The sequence below is a fragment of the Rousettus aegyptiacus genome, unplaced genomic scaffold (assembly GCF_014176215.1).
Source record: "Rousettus aegyptiacus isolate mRouAeg1 unplaced genomic scaffold, mRouAeg1.p scaffold_m13_p_16, whole genome shotgun sequence".
Classification (NCBI taxonomy): domain Eukaryota; kingdom Metazoa; phylum Chordata; class Mammalia; order Chiroptera; family Pteropodidae; genus Rousettus; species Rousettus aegyptiacus.
Window position 1 is genome coordinate 30,962,601 of NW_023416291.1, and position 15,658 is coordinate 30,978,258.

The window sequence follows — 15,658 nt, forward strand, 5'->3', positions numbered from 1 at the left end:
TAAACTCACATGTCAACTTTAACAAAGTTTTATGGCTTATTGCATTAGCTTCTGTCTTTGGTTATATCATGTCAAGTCAGGGCATGCCATTTGACCCATCACTTAAAAGAAATATGTATAAATTTCTTTGGACATCAAAGCTGACAGAGGTAGAATTTAGAATGATGATATTTCTATCCTTATTGAGCTCAACTGAACATAATATGACTTTTGAGCAAAGGAACACAGAAGTAAATTAATGAGCTCTTGGCAAGGTGGTTATAATGCATAGGTAGGTACTGGAGTACCTACTGTCAAAGTAAAATTTTCAAGCATTAAAACATGAATTTCATACAAATATAAAATAAATGTGTCAAATATTTTATGGAGCTCATGAACAAATAAAGGAACCAATAAGATGGTAAAGCTGGTTCAAAATCCATTGAATAGTCACCTCGAAAAAGAGAAATGTTAGAATGATCTCTAGCTTAGATTTAAAAATAGATGAATGTCCTATAAGGCAATAAAATCATTAACTAAAGTTGTCTATTGGACAGAAGTATACAAATTAACATACAACTTCATATGCTAGGCTTTAATAAGAAAAAATAGCAACAAACACAGGTAAATCATTCTAAATAATCTTCGAGTGGGCTGGTAAATGATGTTCCAGTATAATCTGGAAAGGACATACCGCACTATTTGATTTTCCAAGTTTTGGATAAGTTTTCCTAGCTTTGATTAACTTCTTATGAAATGGTTCCACTGGTTTTATAATCTCCAAAAATTTTTCTCAATTTCAAAGAGGCTGTTTTCATTGCATTTGGCCTGATGTTTTACCCACGTGCAGGAAAAAGTTATGAATTAACCATATAAGACTTCTTGAGCTAAGAGTATTGAATAAATTTGAAGCCAGAAAATGAACATTTGTGTGAAAATTTTATTTTGGAAATTAAGATTAGGCTTATTCAAAACCTCTCTCATTTGTTCTTCTATCCTAAACCTAGGAAGTGAAGTAAAAAATGTTCTCTACCAATTTTCACCTGCAGTACTTCTAGATTTCAATTAGTTTGTTTTCTTCTTCAAATTCTCCAAATCTGTTAAGATTCCTGATTTCTAAAAGTGACTTGAGACTATCTGTCTATTACAGGTATAAGACCAATTGTCCTGGGAGGAATTCCCACTGATTCCGCATGTACCAACCTTGCCCTTCAATGGTGCACTTTTCATGCCTGATTAAATGATAATCATTATCACATACTCTAGGTATGGCCTTGGTTGCACAATAAGAGAGATTCTCATTAAACCTCCGTAAATAACTATTCCATGTAAATCTGGCTACCATAGAAAATTGGTATTCTTTAAGTCTCAGTACTTCAACTGAAGCTAAATACAGTTCTTTCCACGAGAGGCTGAGGCTGTCCTTTTTGTGAAAGGCACAAATGGTAGTCCTTTAGGCAAGCATCTGAGAGAAGAAGAAACCACTTGTTAAGACTAAATGGATGTGGCTTATTACAGTGTCCAGCAATATCTGACTGGAAGAAAGTAAAATTCCCACTGAGGCACAATGTATAACCATTTCATGAGAAGTTAATCAATGTTTTTCCTGAGAATAAGAACATGCCTTGGAAAGTGAACACACTGACAAAACTCTAGCACCTTCTCTTGAAGAGTACTGTCTCTAAAATATTTATATTAGTAAATGTACAAAAAATAACATAGGAAGAATCAAGTTTCTCTTTTTATTTGACTACTTTTCCCACAATTTTACAATAGTACCGAGCTAATTAATAAATACGGATTTCCCAAACAAATCTAATTATTTCTAGCATCTCTCTTTTTTATAACGTAAAAAAGCAAGTCTGTAATTTTTCCAGAGACTTCTGAAAATCAAAAAATGAGTTGCGGATATGAAAAACTATCCTAATTTTTTTTTTCTAAATTAACGCTCACATCATAGGAGGGTTAAATCAGAAGTTAAGAGAGGATATTAAGTCATTTGAATACAAGATAGTTATGTGTACCTCAGAAACAATATTTGGCTACCTATTGAATCAAAGTGATGATATAATATTTAAATATAGACGTTTATACAATTGTAAAGAAACTTAGGTCTTACAGAAAAAAGAAATCTTTATTATTTTGATTTTGTTTTTAATAATAAAGACATGACAAAATCAATGTGAAAAACTAAAAAATATTCTGATATAAAATTTCTTCTGTCTGAGCTGATTTCAAAGAAGATAAAGAATGATATTGTTACTAAACTAAATACTTCGATTTTATTTTAACAGTGAGAAAGCCAAATGTACTAGTTTTGTATTAGTATCATACTTGGCAGTAAAAGACTCACAAAACTCCTTTTCAAAGAACCTTAATAAACCTATCAACTGGGAGAACATTGTCAAAATTTTAACATTTTATTTCTAGTTTATAGACATATTAGTTATAGTTATTATAACCTAAGATAAACTTTTTGAAAACCTTCTGCAATTTACTTATTCAAGTTTTATATTTTGCATTTTTTTAATTCTGAAATAACCAAGCACTTTGCTTTCACACACACTTGTAATGAAATTATATATTTCTACCATTATTATTTCTAGAATAGTCTAAAAAAAGTCAAGTAAATTAACTAGCTTCTTATTCACAGAAAACATTGGGAGATGGGTGATCGAGTACCGTCTGATATGCACAAGCATTTTAGCGGACCAACAAAGTTTCCAAGCACCCATAGTACAAGCTGCTACAGCCACCTACATCCCCCCTACAACTTCAAGTAGTCAGAACAAGGCTTTAGCAGTCTCTTATTTAAATATTAACCATATACTTAATGATTATACATAACTAACTCAATTTAGTTAACTAAAGACTTCAGACTTTATATCAAATTGACACACCATAGAACATAATTATCGTTGATAGAAAGATGTTGGGAGAATTATGATTCGATTTGAACACTAGTTTTCCATTTTCACAATCTTAAACAGTCTGTAAAAGTAAATGATGCATTCTACATAGTATACCAGTGTAAGAAATGTCCAGATTAAGCAGTTTCTTCATGAAATAGCAAACCTAAATCCTATTAAAAAATAAAATGTATGCCTGTTTTATACCACATGCTGATAAAATCAGGAAATTATATATAGCTCTTTATTTACTTTTTAAACCAAAATTATTAAACCAGTCTTATTTGTTCAAAGATTTGCTTCAAGTTAGTGAGCCTGAATTTTTATATAAAAATGTTTCTAGCTAACAGTTTCTGTGAGGATTTTTTTTTTTTCCTTGAAAGGCTAACATATTTAAAGTATTAAAAGTTTGGTTTAGTTATTGTTCTGAAAATATTAGATGTATGTAAATGCTTAATTTTCTCTAAAGACCTATTAAGATAGAACTTCTTTAATTTGAGAGTTTTTATAATCTAGTATAATAATATCCCCTTGAGGTAGGAAAATATTTCAAATTTGCACAATGAGAGGTAAAGACTTTCTCAATTGCAACACATAGAAAGCTTTCAGGTTTAATTCTACAACCTCAGCTATAGGTCAAGAATAAAAAAGAAACACAGATTTCAGAGGTCTGTTCTATTTCCCAGTGTTCAAAAATATTTCCTTAATTAATTTGAGTTCACTTATAGTAAAATGAACAAAGGAAAGTTAACAAACCAGATTTTCTCATGTCTCACCTGATAAACTAGATTCTTATCACCCTGGGGAGAGTCTGAATTACTGATGCACAAACCAATTCACTCTCATCTACACAGGATGTCCCCAGGTTATGCCAATGCCACCGAGGCTAGACTGCTGGTCCAGTATCCTTTCTTCTGGTCGTGGAGAGAGAATTCAAGCCATGCACAGACAGACTAACATGTATGGCCAAGAACTTAAACAAATACCAATAAATCAGGGATAAGATACAAAGTTCTAGAAAGCAGAGGGTCATCGAAGGTATCTAGTGCCGCCTGGGTTTCCAAGAGCTAAGAAAGTATGTGCTTGGGCCTGAAAAGCGATAAATTTCACTTCTCTGGCAACACAATTTAAATTATCTCTGGCAGATGAGTCCACTTGGGCATCTTGTGAATAATCCTTCAGACTGTCAAAGTATAATTTTCAAAAAGTTTAAAACATGACTTACATACAAGTATTGAATAAACACATCAAAAATTTTATTCAATTCATCGATTAATGAGGTTACTGAAAAAATGGTAAAAAGAAGATTTAAATAATTTTGAAGAACTGGCTATTTCTAAGTATTTTGAAAGAAGAAATATTAGGGAAAAAACTCTAGTTTAATACAAAAAAAATGAGATAGTATCCTTAGACACTAAAAGTGTAATCTTTGGGTTACTTAACCATTGATTAGAAATCTATACATTCACATATGATATCACAGTATCTGGTACAAAATAAAATAATAAATAGCAAAGTGAAATATAAATTCTCCTGTATTTTAGTGATGCTTTAGTGTGACTCTCTTGATTTTCAAGTTTTGTATATTTTTTTGCATTATTTGAAAAAAAACCCTTTATATATTGTGGAAGAAAATTGGGAAAGATATGGTTTAAAATAAAATTAAGATGTTCTTGAAAAGTTAATTAAAATGTATTTTAGAGATGCATATTTTTAAAAAATTGGCTATAAACAGCTCTCAAATAAATGTATGGAGGAAAATAATACTAAATCCTCCTGCTTGGAAGTAACTTAAACTTAAGCATAACGTACTTAGAGTAAGATGGGCCGTCGGAGGATTCCAGTTCTCAAGAGGAAATTTATACCATTTTTATTTCAATCACATATTGAGACAGGTTATATTTTTTAGTTGTAACTAAAATTAAAATATAATTTTCTATTAAACAAAAGATAAATTAGAAGCATATTGTGTTTTTATGTTTATAAGACCTATGTGCCTCGTACAAGTAAAAGATTATGGTTTTTTAAAGACTCCAGTCACATGAGGTAATTTATTTTAATGCAATAAATAATATTTTTACATCTTATGTCCCATTATTTTAAATTATGTAAATAATGATGTTATTATCATAACTTAAATTTATTTAAGATATTTTAATAATATTGATAATTTTTGCCATTACGTATTCATTATATAATAATAGTCTGTATATTAACAAGATCCCCAGATCATTTTAATGCACATTAAATTCAGCAAGATTCTGCAGCAGAAGAAATGACAACTAGGACCAAGACTCTGATATTGTTTTCGCCACTTAGTAGCTTTATAATCTTATGCAATCTACCTAACGTCCTATAGTCTGTTTTTTAATCAAGAAATGGGATAGCAGTGCATACCTCTTAAAATTTTAGATTTATAGATATAATTATATATCTATAAATTTCCTGGCAAACCCAAGTTTCTATAAATGTTAGCTACTGCAATAATAATATTAAGAAAAATATTGACTGGGGTCCAAATTTTCATAGAGAAACCTTAGAACTAAGGCAAGTAATCTATAGAATTCAGACCCTCGGTATCTATGAAATAAAATGTAGATAGCTGAATGGGCAGATATATTTTATTAAGACAAAGTTGCAAAATCTCACGTAATTGTCTCTAGATTAGTAATTCTCAAATTCCTGATTCCACAGCAGCAGCATCAGGGAATTTATGAGAAATAAAAATTATCCAGCCTTTCCTTTACCTATTGATCAGGAACTGTGGGGATAAGGCCCAGCTCTCTGTGCTGAACAATTTTCCCAAGTGATTCTGATGCATACTCAGGTTCCAGACTACAGATTTGGACCACCCTCCAGGACTTTTAACCTAAATACTTTTATGAGTTTACATAATGAACAGTTCCACAACAGCCAGACAATCCATAAACACCATGAGTCTAAACTTTCCTTACTGTATTTCATGGGCATCGACTTTTGTTCCTGGACCTGAGCCACCATCATTTAGCTATCATAGCTAGTCTACCTGGCTTTAAGCACTTGGCATTTTCAGTAGGAAGAATCCCAGCTATGATTTTTCTGCGTGAGAAGAATTTTTCTAATTACTGGCAACCTCAACAAAGCTGTAGGCAGACTTTTGCCTGGAGGACTTTTGGATGCTGTGACCCTATAGACAGCTATGGGCACACAACGGTGGCATCCTGTCAGAGGAAAGCCTATAGGTATTTTTGCAGCTGCAGAATATTCTCTTTAAGAACTATCCTGCCCTTTTTTTGTTTACAGTAATTTGTATCTGGAGCTTCACAGACCAAGGTGTTGCCAAGAGGACATAGTGACAGGCTGCAAGAGAAATGCAGAGATACATAACAAAAGGAGTGGTGGGAGAGGGCGGGAGAGAGGGAGAAACCGAGATTTAAAACTGCATGTTTTAATAATCCAAATTCTGTCTAAACCTCCTTGATTTGTAAACCAGAAATTATAGGCCCTGAACTATAGACCTTGTGCTGAATGCTGTGATGCTGACTATTGAAAGAAATTGCAGATTTAAGGAAATCCTCTACTTAACAAACAGAATTGCATATTAGAACTTCATAAAGAAGCCTTTAGACAGAGACTATCAGAATTAGAAAGAATTTCATGATCATGTGATTTAGTTACCCAGCCATTTAATGAATTCATGCCCTCTGTATCACTGAAGTTGTCACTGAAGTTCCTCACTGAAGAGATCAGTCAGCTACAGAAAGAAAAATCTACCATCTCATTGTGGACTACAGAGTCTAGGCTCAGCAAATATCATTGACTTACTTTCCTACTTTACTTCCCCAGCTCATTTCGCTGTTTGTTTGTTTGTTTGTTTGTTTGTTTGTTTTTGAACACATTAAGCACATTCCTTGAGGTCTTTGGACTGGAATGCTTTTTTCCCAGTCGAGTATATGACTTACTCCCCTATGCCATTCACAGATGTGTCTGTTCGCATCTCACCGGAGAATGCTTCTCTGATACCGCTTCTACCTAACGGCACCCTTGGAATTATCTATCACTCACTCTTCTATATTCATCTTTATAGCACTTATCACTTACAATGTATTATATTTTATTAGTATGTCTGTCCTCTATTAAAATATAAGCTCTCAGAGGGCCAAAATTTTGTCTGTTTCTTTTTGTCTTTTTCTTCACAGAGGTAATACCACCACACAGAAGAGAATCTGGTATTGATTAGGCAATTAATGATATTTATTAAATATATAAATGAATAAATTAATGTTTATGGTTAGTCCAGTTGTGTTTGTTCTCAACAGGTTATTATTTTGTCAGGCAACTAAATTCAATCTTCGACAATTCTCTTTGTCCGTATATCTTTCTACAAATTGAGTTAAAAATCTGTCTGCTAGTAACTTTCTTCATATAGTCCCTTTGATAAAAATAGTAGTTAACATTGACTGAGCTCATACTATGATATAGACTCTGTGAAAATTCTATGAAAGTACAAACTTCACAGTGCCCTAGATATCTTAACAAGTAGTTTCAGTGTGACTGGATGAAAATATATGTATAAGAATTAGACAAGTAGAAGAGTAGTATATAAAACAGCATAGCCAATGTAATCTTGATTTTGCAAAAAAAATATATTACTCAGATGTATATATGTGTACACTCACATGTATGTTTCACATTATTACATGTATAAATAGAGAGGAACCTAGAAAAAAATTCACAATGGAAACACATAGAAATATTAGATAATTTTCTTTTTTTTTGTTAACTTGAATTTTTATAATCAACATTACTTACATTTTTCTTTCAAAAATTCAATAAATATTTCTTACTTAAAGGAAGAAAGAATAAACTGAATTTATGAGGGCACATTTTGGAGAGAGAACTCTTTAATTACTTTATGCCTTTAATTTCTCCTTCATCAAGGTCGGATCATAGTGTGACATTTCTAACGTATTGGTCTGTGCTGACTGAAGCACACTGATGAATAGCTACAACATAGCTTTTAAAAAGGATTAGAACTAAATTATTCATGCTACAAGCCATATTAAGAGTTGATGACCCCCAAATTAAAGCATCAGTCCTTGCATTTCATGCACTTTTTCTTTCCCTCAGAGAAGCAACTTACACAGCTCGCTGAATGTAGCCATAGACAAAAAATGCTGATAGCATTTCCGTCCTGAAATGTCAGGTCTTTACCTTGGAGATAAGGAGCAGCAGGATGTTGATGCCTTGTAATTTTATGTGCTAACAGGATGCTTCAACACGAAATTCCAAGTGCTGCTCTCTCATAACGTAAGAAAGATAGGCATTTCATGACAAATTAAAATATTCGATCTCTCTGTTCACACAGAGCATAATTAAAATAAAAATATGGACATATGAAAAACAGCATAAATGTCTTATTTTTAAAAAAATATTATCTACAGTGGGCTAGGGGTTCTAAAATATTGCAATGTCCGTACAGGGAGGAATTCATTTTTTTTCTCTAAATTATAAGAGCAATTTAGTAGTCTTCTTTTGATTTATTATAAAATCAATAGTTTAGAGATTTTGTATATTAATTTGAGTGCTCAACGAAGGCCACTTAACTAAAAGTGAGAAGCTAAAGCCTTATTCATCTCAGTCAGTCATCGGAAAGGGCATGATACATTTTGATTTAGATATATGGATATATGTATATACACATACACAGATCTGCCTTTATCAAATAGGAAGGTTAGTCTTTTGCATCTATTCAATAAGATGGCTAACTCAGAGAATTACATTGTTATTCTACACAGCTACACCTGGTCAATAATATTGCAGTTGATAGAATGCTTTCATTACATTCCCTGTCTTCAGCGAAGTTAAATAATCCTGAAACTGCTCACAGAATATGAGTAGAATGAGATAAATGCACCATTTTTCAAATTAAGTGTAGTTCTGTAAACTGGAAAAAGAAAGAGGAAGACTGCAGTTGTGCTCATCTGAGCCTGGGACATGCAGCTGCAGCTGTAGAACTTTTGTCAGTAACACAGAGCTTTCCACCAAACCTTGATACACTAGTTTTGAAAATAAGTTTGGATGATACACATGCAGTTGAAATGTGTTGAGGAAAAGATATTCTCAAGAGGTGGATGCATGTGTCTGGTGACAGCTGGTCTCAAGTTCCGGAGGCACAGCATTGCCAGACAGCTACTGTTTTACCATCAGAATCCTTGGGAGTTTGACCTGCATCTTCAGTGAACCATAATCTGTAGCACCAATAAAGGATCATTAACACTGACATTTTTGTTTAGAGCACATCTGAAGGCATTAAAAATATGCTCGGGCCAGCCTTGCACACTACAAGCCTGGGTGTGAATGACTGAGAGAGGGCAGTGAACAGCCTCTGGACAGTAAGTTAAGAACAAATTACTGTGACTGGATAGAAAGAGTTCAGACAGTGCTAGCCCTAAGAAAAAGCTCTGAAATAAGGAAAATTTTTCTTTAGCTCATTCTAGGCCTTTTTTCCTATGCCATTTTTAAAAATTTTGTCATAAAGTGAGATGTTTTGCCTGGAGCCAGCCAAAGACATTCACATCAGCTCAGTCCTCCCAGACTTGCACTTAACATTCTGATCTTCAGTTTAATTTTATTAAAATCTATGTATTCTGTGCTCTGCTTTCATCTTGTTTAAAGGCACTTTAAAATGGAATCAGCTAAAATATTCCTTAATTCAATAAACTTAAATTATTATGAATTAATTAGTTAATCCCTTCCCCCTGGCTAATGGTGGGGGCTTAGAGGTTGAAAGACTTATTCAGTTAATTCCACAGGAGTTCACTGAATATCCATTACATGCCCTGCCCCAGATAAGTTTCTGGAAGACTATAGAAAATGACTAGCCCCTATGTTCCACTAAAACTCACAGTCTTGGCCACAAAGCAACACAAATACACTTGAAACATGTGCTAGTAGTTTGGATACTAACGGGGTTTAGAGAAAAAGTAAATCTGGGTGACAAAAGATGTCTAGAAAAGGCAGATCTGGGCCAGGTCTTACAGGATACTTGTCATATGTATGAGTAAAAGAGAAGGAAAAGATTCTCAAGGCTCAGGGAAAGCAGGAAGAGGCAGAGTTTGTTTCAACTTTGAAACAGAACTTTACTTTCAATCATTTTTCAAGAGTTTGCATCACCTTAATGGATATTTATCCTGACCTGAGACTGCAAGATGGACTTGAAACAAACAAAATGCTGATATTAAGATTTTCTCAAGACTGTGCAACAGAAGTAAGGTGAATTTGAACACATAAACCTGAATATGACCATTTGTTATAATTTTTAGTAGCTTCCATTCTCAATCTGAAAAGTGTCTCATTGTCATCACGGATTATGTATCTTTCTATGAGCAGAGTTTATCAATGGTAGAGTGATGCTACCAGGATAATTAATGAAGTACGTGGTGGGATAAACAGAACATTAGGTTGGATTACTGAGATTCAGCCAGGTGGTGTGAGCTCCTACATTTAGATATGATGTGGCAGAAAAGAAGAAAATATTTATTTTACGAAATCTGGAAATGGCTTAATAAAAGTGATCTCGTAAGATTAATGTGGTACAATAATGACTTATATGTAGATATTCCTCTTTATTTATTACTTAAATCCTGCCAAATTTAAAAAAAAATGATAGTATAGTTTATGGAGCCTTGAAAAAAGAACATCAATTTAGAGTTAGAACTGAGTGCCCATCTTTATTCAAGATACTTCTTATTCTTGTATCTTTAACCACACACAACCCTGAAGACTTTTAAATGATTAGATCTTATGAAGTCATAGACATTAAATATAATGAAAGTGTAAGTGCATTGCCTAAAATTGACACTATTCCTGTTTTTATTAACAATTTTTCAATTTACAAAATGTTTTTTGGTACTTGTGAAGCCTTAGAATCAGGAAGGTTGAAAAGGCTTTTATTGTGAAATCTGTCTGTAAAGCATCATTGGCCTAAGATATAGTGGAGTTCGGAATACAGTGAATAATAGTTACGTAAAAGTGATCCATACAGAGATTTAATATGAGATGTAAGAAGTAAAATAAGGAAAAAATAATGTAAATGACTGGCTTGAAAATTTCTAGCCTTTGATATAGGAAAATTTGGGGTAAGAATTATCAGTTTTGGGATATGTTAAATAAATGCAATATACATTAACACACAATTCACTTGGAAACAATAAAAGTGGCATTTATTGAGCACCTAGTTCATGTGTAGTGATCCTTAAATTGATCCTTCTCAGTAGTATTAGTGGCTACATTTTACCAGCAAGAATACAGCAGCTGAAATAGATGAAATTTCTCACCCAGAGTTACTCTGTAAGTGGAGTAGCCAAGATGTAGGCAAAGGGCCTTTCCACCTGTGTGGGACAGTCCATCACATGCTTCAGCCATTCTACACTTGAGATGAAATATTGAAGCTGACCAAGACTTTCAAATGTTAAGGAAAAGATGGTTACCAAGAAAGAATTCTGAAATTTGGTCCTTAGAAGATTATTGATAGCCTGATGATTAGAATGATTAGGCCAGAACTCAAGGATTAAAGAGGGTTCGTAATGAAACAATTTTGGATTTCTCTCTTAAGAAGAGCTATAAGAACGTGCCAACAGAGAAGGTTATACTAATTGAGAGCACTAAAACCTGTGATGGTTGCCTTATTTAATTAAAATTATGTCTTATTATTCTTGTAAGTGATATTTAAACATGCCTAGCTTCCTAAATTAATCTTTAAATTTAATATAACATTAGTCAAAATTTTTTTTCTTTTTTTTTTTGGAACTTCATAAAATGACCATAAAGTTCTTCTGGAAGGCCACTCAAGAATAAAATGGTAGTAATGGTTTGCCAGCCTACCAAAAGTTCGAAGATATTTTATAACTGATAATAAGTTTAACAACATGGCTTTACTTCAGGGGTAATGAATGAGTCCCCAGGTCTTAGTAGAAAGATCAGAAAGATGGGAGAAGGGAAGCACAATGAATCAGGGGACAAATTCAAGATTATTCAATAAATTGTGCTAGGCCAAGTGGCTAACAGCTTGAAAATAAAGTCATAGCCTCACATCAATCCTTCAAACAAAATATAGGTGCATACAAACTCTTCAAGCAAAAAATGAATCATTAAAGTTTAAGAACAGAAGTACTTTTTTAGTTGTTTGCTTATTTTGTGTGATCTTAGTGTGGGACATGAAACTCAGAAACAAACAAACAAAAATCTAGAAATATTTATATAAAATTTCTTTTAAGACACAAATAGGAAAAATAATTTCATAACTTAAAATATGAAATTGAAACAATTTAAACAAAAATTTCAAAACACAAACTTTATTCAATGTTTATATAAAAGACACAAACCAATATCCTTTATATTAAAAAGTACTTATGAATCAAAATAAAAAAGGATCAACTTTTGTAATTTTTTTTAAAAAGTATGAAAGGTGAGAACAGAAAAGAAATACAAGTGGTTAAGGATGACTAGCACCAATCAAAATCAAATAAATATAAATATATGCAGTAATGAGGTACTAATATTCAGCTATCAAATTTGTAGAGCAGATCAATAGTGTAGCAATTTTAGAAGAAATAAAAACTATCATATAGAATTCATGGAGAGGCAGCTCAATAATCATCATCAATATTTAAAATTTTCAAATTACTGGACATATCGATTTCATTTCTAGAAATTTTTTGATGATTATAGCCACATTACTGATTAACTATTCCAGCACTGTTAAGAGAGAGAGAGAAAAAAAAACCCTGAAGATTGTTTAAGTAAATATGTTACATTCAAACAATGGATCACTTGAGCAGTTCATATAAAAAATGAAGTAAAATATTAAAAATGTAATATGAAAAATATCTATAATATATTAGCAAGTAAAAATATGCTAGTGTCAGAATATCATATACCATATGAACTTGTGTTAAAGCATAAGCTTAAAATATAAACTTAAAAGCATATATTGAGTTAATAAAGAATATATCTGAAATTATACCCATAAAACACTTAACAAGGTTATTCAGGGAATTTATTGGGAGAGAAGGAATGGAGCATTATATTTTTAACTCTGTATATAGGTACGTTTTTTTCTTTAAATATTACACAGACAGCATTAATATTTGCATTTAAGTATTGTTTTTCTTTTAAACAACATACAGTTAGCCATTTTATAATCAAAATTACCTTAAAAATAGATTTTTAAATGGTAAACATATATTATTTCTATAATTACTTATATTAAAGAAATAAAATTTTAATATTTTTACATTACATTTTCATTGTTTAATTTTATAATTTCTCTCTGGTTATCTTTACTAACTTTACTTCTTTTCAGATCTCTTAGACATATTAATATTTTATTTAAAGAGTATATTTGTGGAGAAAAATAATTCTATATTATCATAAAAATAACTTTAAAACTTTGCCATCTTGCTAAACTCTTCATAACTTCTACATTAATATTATATATTGAAATATAGATATTATTAGTAGCCTGAATAGATGCTTAATTTTGTTTTATTTACACAAAGAAATTCCTACTCCATTACAACACGGCCATTTAGGTTCTGAGGCCCTGGGTCTGTGTTTATTTTCAAAGTTCAGCTTATACAACTTCTAAAGTTACGGTTGTTATGCAGAAAGTAATGGTGCCCTAATGATACCCCAATGCACTGAAATAGTTAATTAGCTTTCATTGGTGAGCAATATACTCAGGAAGTAGTTTACGTAGTTTAATTACAAGTAAGGTAGCAAAATGTTTACAAAGACCTTTGAACTCTACTAGTGAACTAGTGAAGTCATGTAGGCCAACCAGGTGTTTTTGTTTAGTGTTCCTTTACTGTTTTATTAGAGAATTGAAGACAGTCATAACTTTTAGACAACACGCAAAGCAGCTTTCACATTCTCAAATAATATGGTACTGGAAGCTGAAGCAATGCTTTTTGCTAGTGCACTTGAGACTATAGTTATATCTATCTGCCTGTCTATACATATATACACAAAAACTACGCACACACACACACACACACACACACACACACACAAGCTTCTAAGAAGTGTGATATTAATGATCATAGTTTAGAAAATGTCTTACTCATTAAATAATAGTATTCTGGAATAAGTCCGTTTGTTATTTTAGTGTTAATTTATGTATTTTCCTAAAACCACTGGTTATAAAAATCATGTGAAAAAATTACTTTTTGCATTCAAGTGTTTTATTAGAATTTAGAGCAGTTTAAAAGTGGATTTTTTAAGAAATGGTTTTCTATGATTAATCAATCAGAACATACTTAGGCATTATCAATTTCTATTTTAAATTTCAGTGTTTTCTGTGAAATGTAATATCTTAAACAATTTTGACTAGTAATTAAACTAATAATTATTTGTATGTACAAAACCTGTTTACATGGGAGGATATGCAGTGTTATATGACATCCTTATCGTTAGGATAAAATAAAACCAATTACATATGTTAGAAGTAAAAGATGTTTTATAGGTTTAAAGCTATTTAATATAACATAGGAAGCATGTGGCAGAGTTTGTAATAAAATCAAATTCATTAGCCAAATACAGAATTCTTTCATGGTAGGAAAGTTTGCCAGAGGCATATTAAACAAACAGAACAAAAATAAAGAAATCAACATGATAGACCTAAGTCTCTAAAATCACTGATCATTATGGCAAAGTCATTTTAATAATTTTTAATTTATTGAACTAACATTGAGTACCAATGACGGGAGACTTTGGAAATCTTGCTCTTCCACTCCCTTTTAAGCAATGTTACACTAAAAAGTATAATTCATTATTATGTTCTTCTGGGAAAGTAAGGTGTAAAACAAAAGTAGGTTTGACATGTATAGACACTCAACAGTAAATGACAGAGGATTTGTAATGGCTTCAGAACCCTCAATAATGATCGTTTTTTACTGAACAGTACAAATATTTTACTCTCTATTGGGCCTTTAACTTTCATTTGTGTTTAAAGAAGTTTTCTTTATGATATTACAGAATTAAGACAAAAATATCTTTAATTATTGGGCTACCCTCATTTGGATTGTTTATCTTTAAGCACTCTAAAAGAAATAAGTATGCAATTTCCCTGTGTTTTTCTCAATTCCTTTCATAAACTTTTCAAGGTGATATGTGGCAGTACTGACATAAATGCTAAATAAGTCTTATAATCTTTTATTTGAAATAAAATATAATATTTAAAGTGAATAATGCATAAGATCGATTGCAATGTAATTCTACGAGATGTATGTAGCTCTCTTTTTACAGCTATATTTGGCAGGATAATGTATTAAGATAATTCTGACAGTTCTTGATGTAATCATTTTTCTTGCATTTCCATTAGATGGACTACATGCTCCCTCGCTTCAAGGGAAATTAAAGACAAAACCCTTTCTAACTTTCTAATTGAATTTCCCTACTCCTGGCAAGGATTTTCCTGGGATAAGAAAGGATTTACCCAAATAGAAGGGCCTCAGAGGTCAGGAGAGAGGTTTCAAGGTCTGAGGTACTGCTTTACCTTGAAGTTCATGAAATTTACCCTCTGGGCCCTTCAAAGGCAGAAAAGTCATCTAAAGTCCTGAGCCTAATTTCTAAATCATTTTTCCTTCCAAACTTTCTATTGCCATATGACATTCACATAATAAAATACATAAATCCTAAGTGAATTAGTACTATACATGTATCCTGATAATCACAATCCAGATCAAGATAAAGAAATTACACGTAAATTTTTCCTTTTCTCAAAGAGA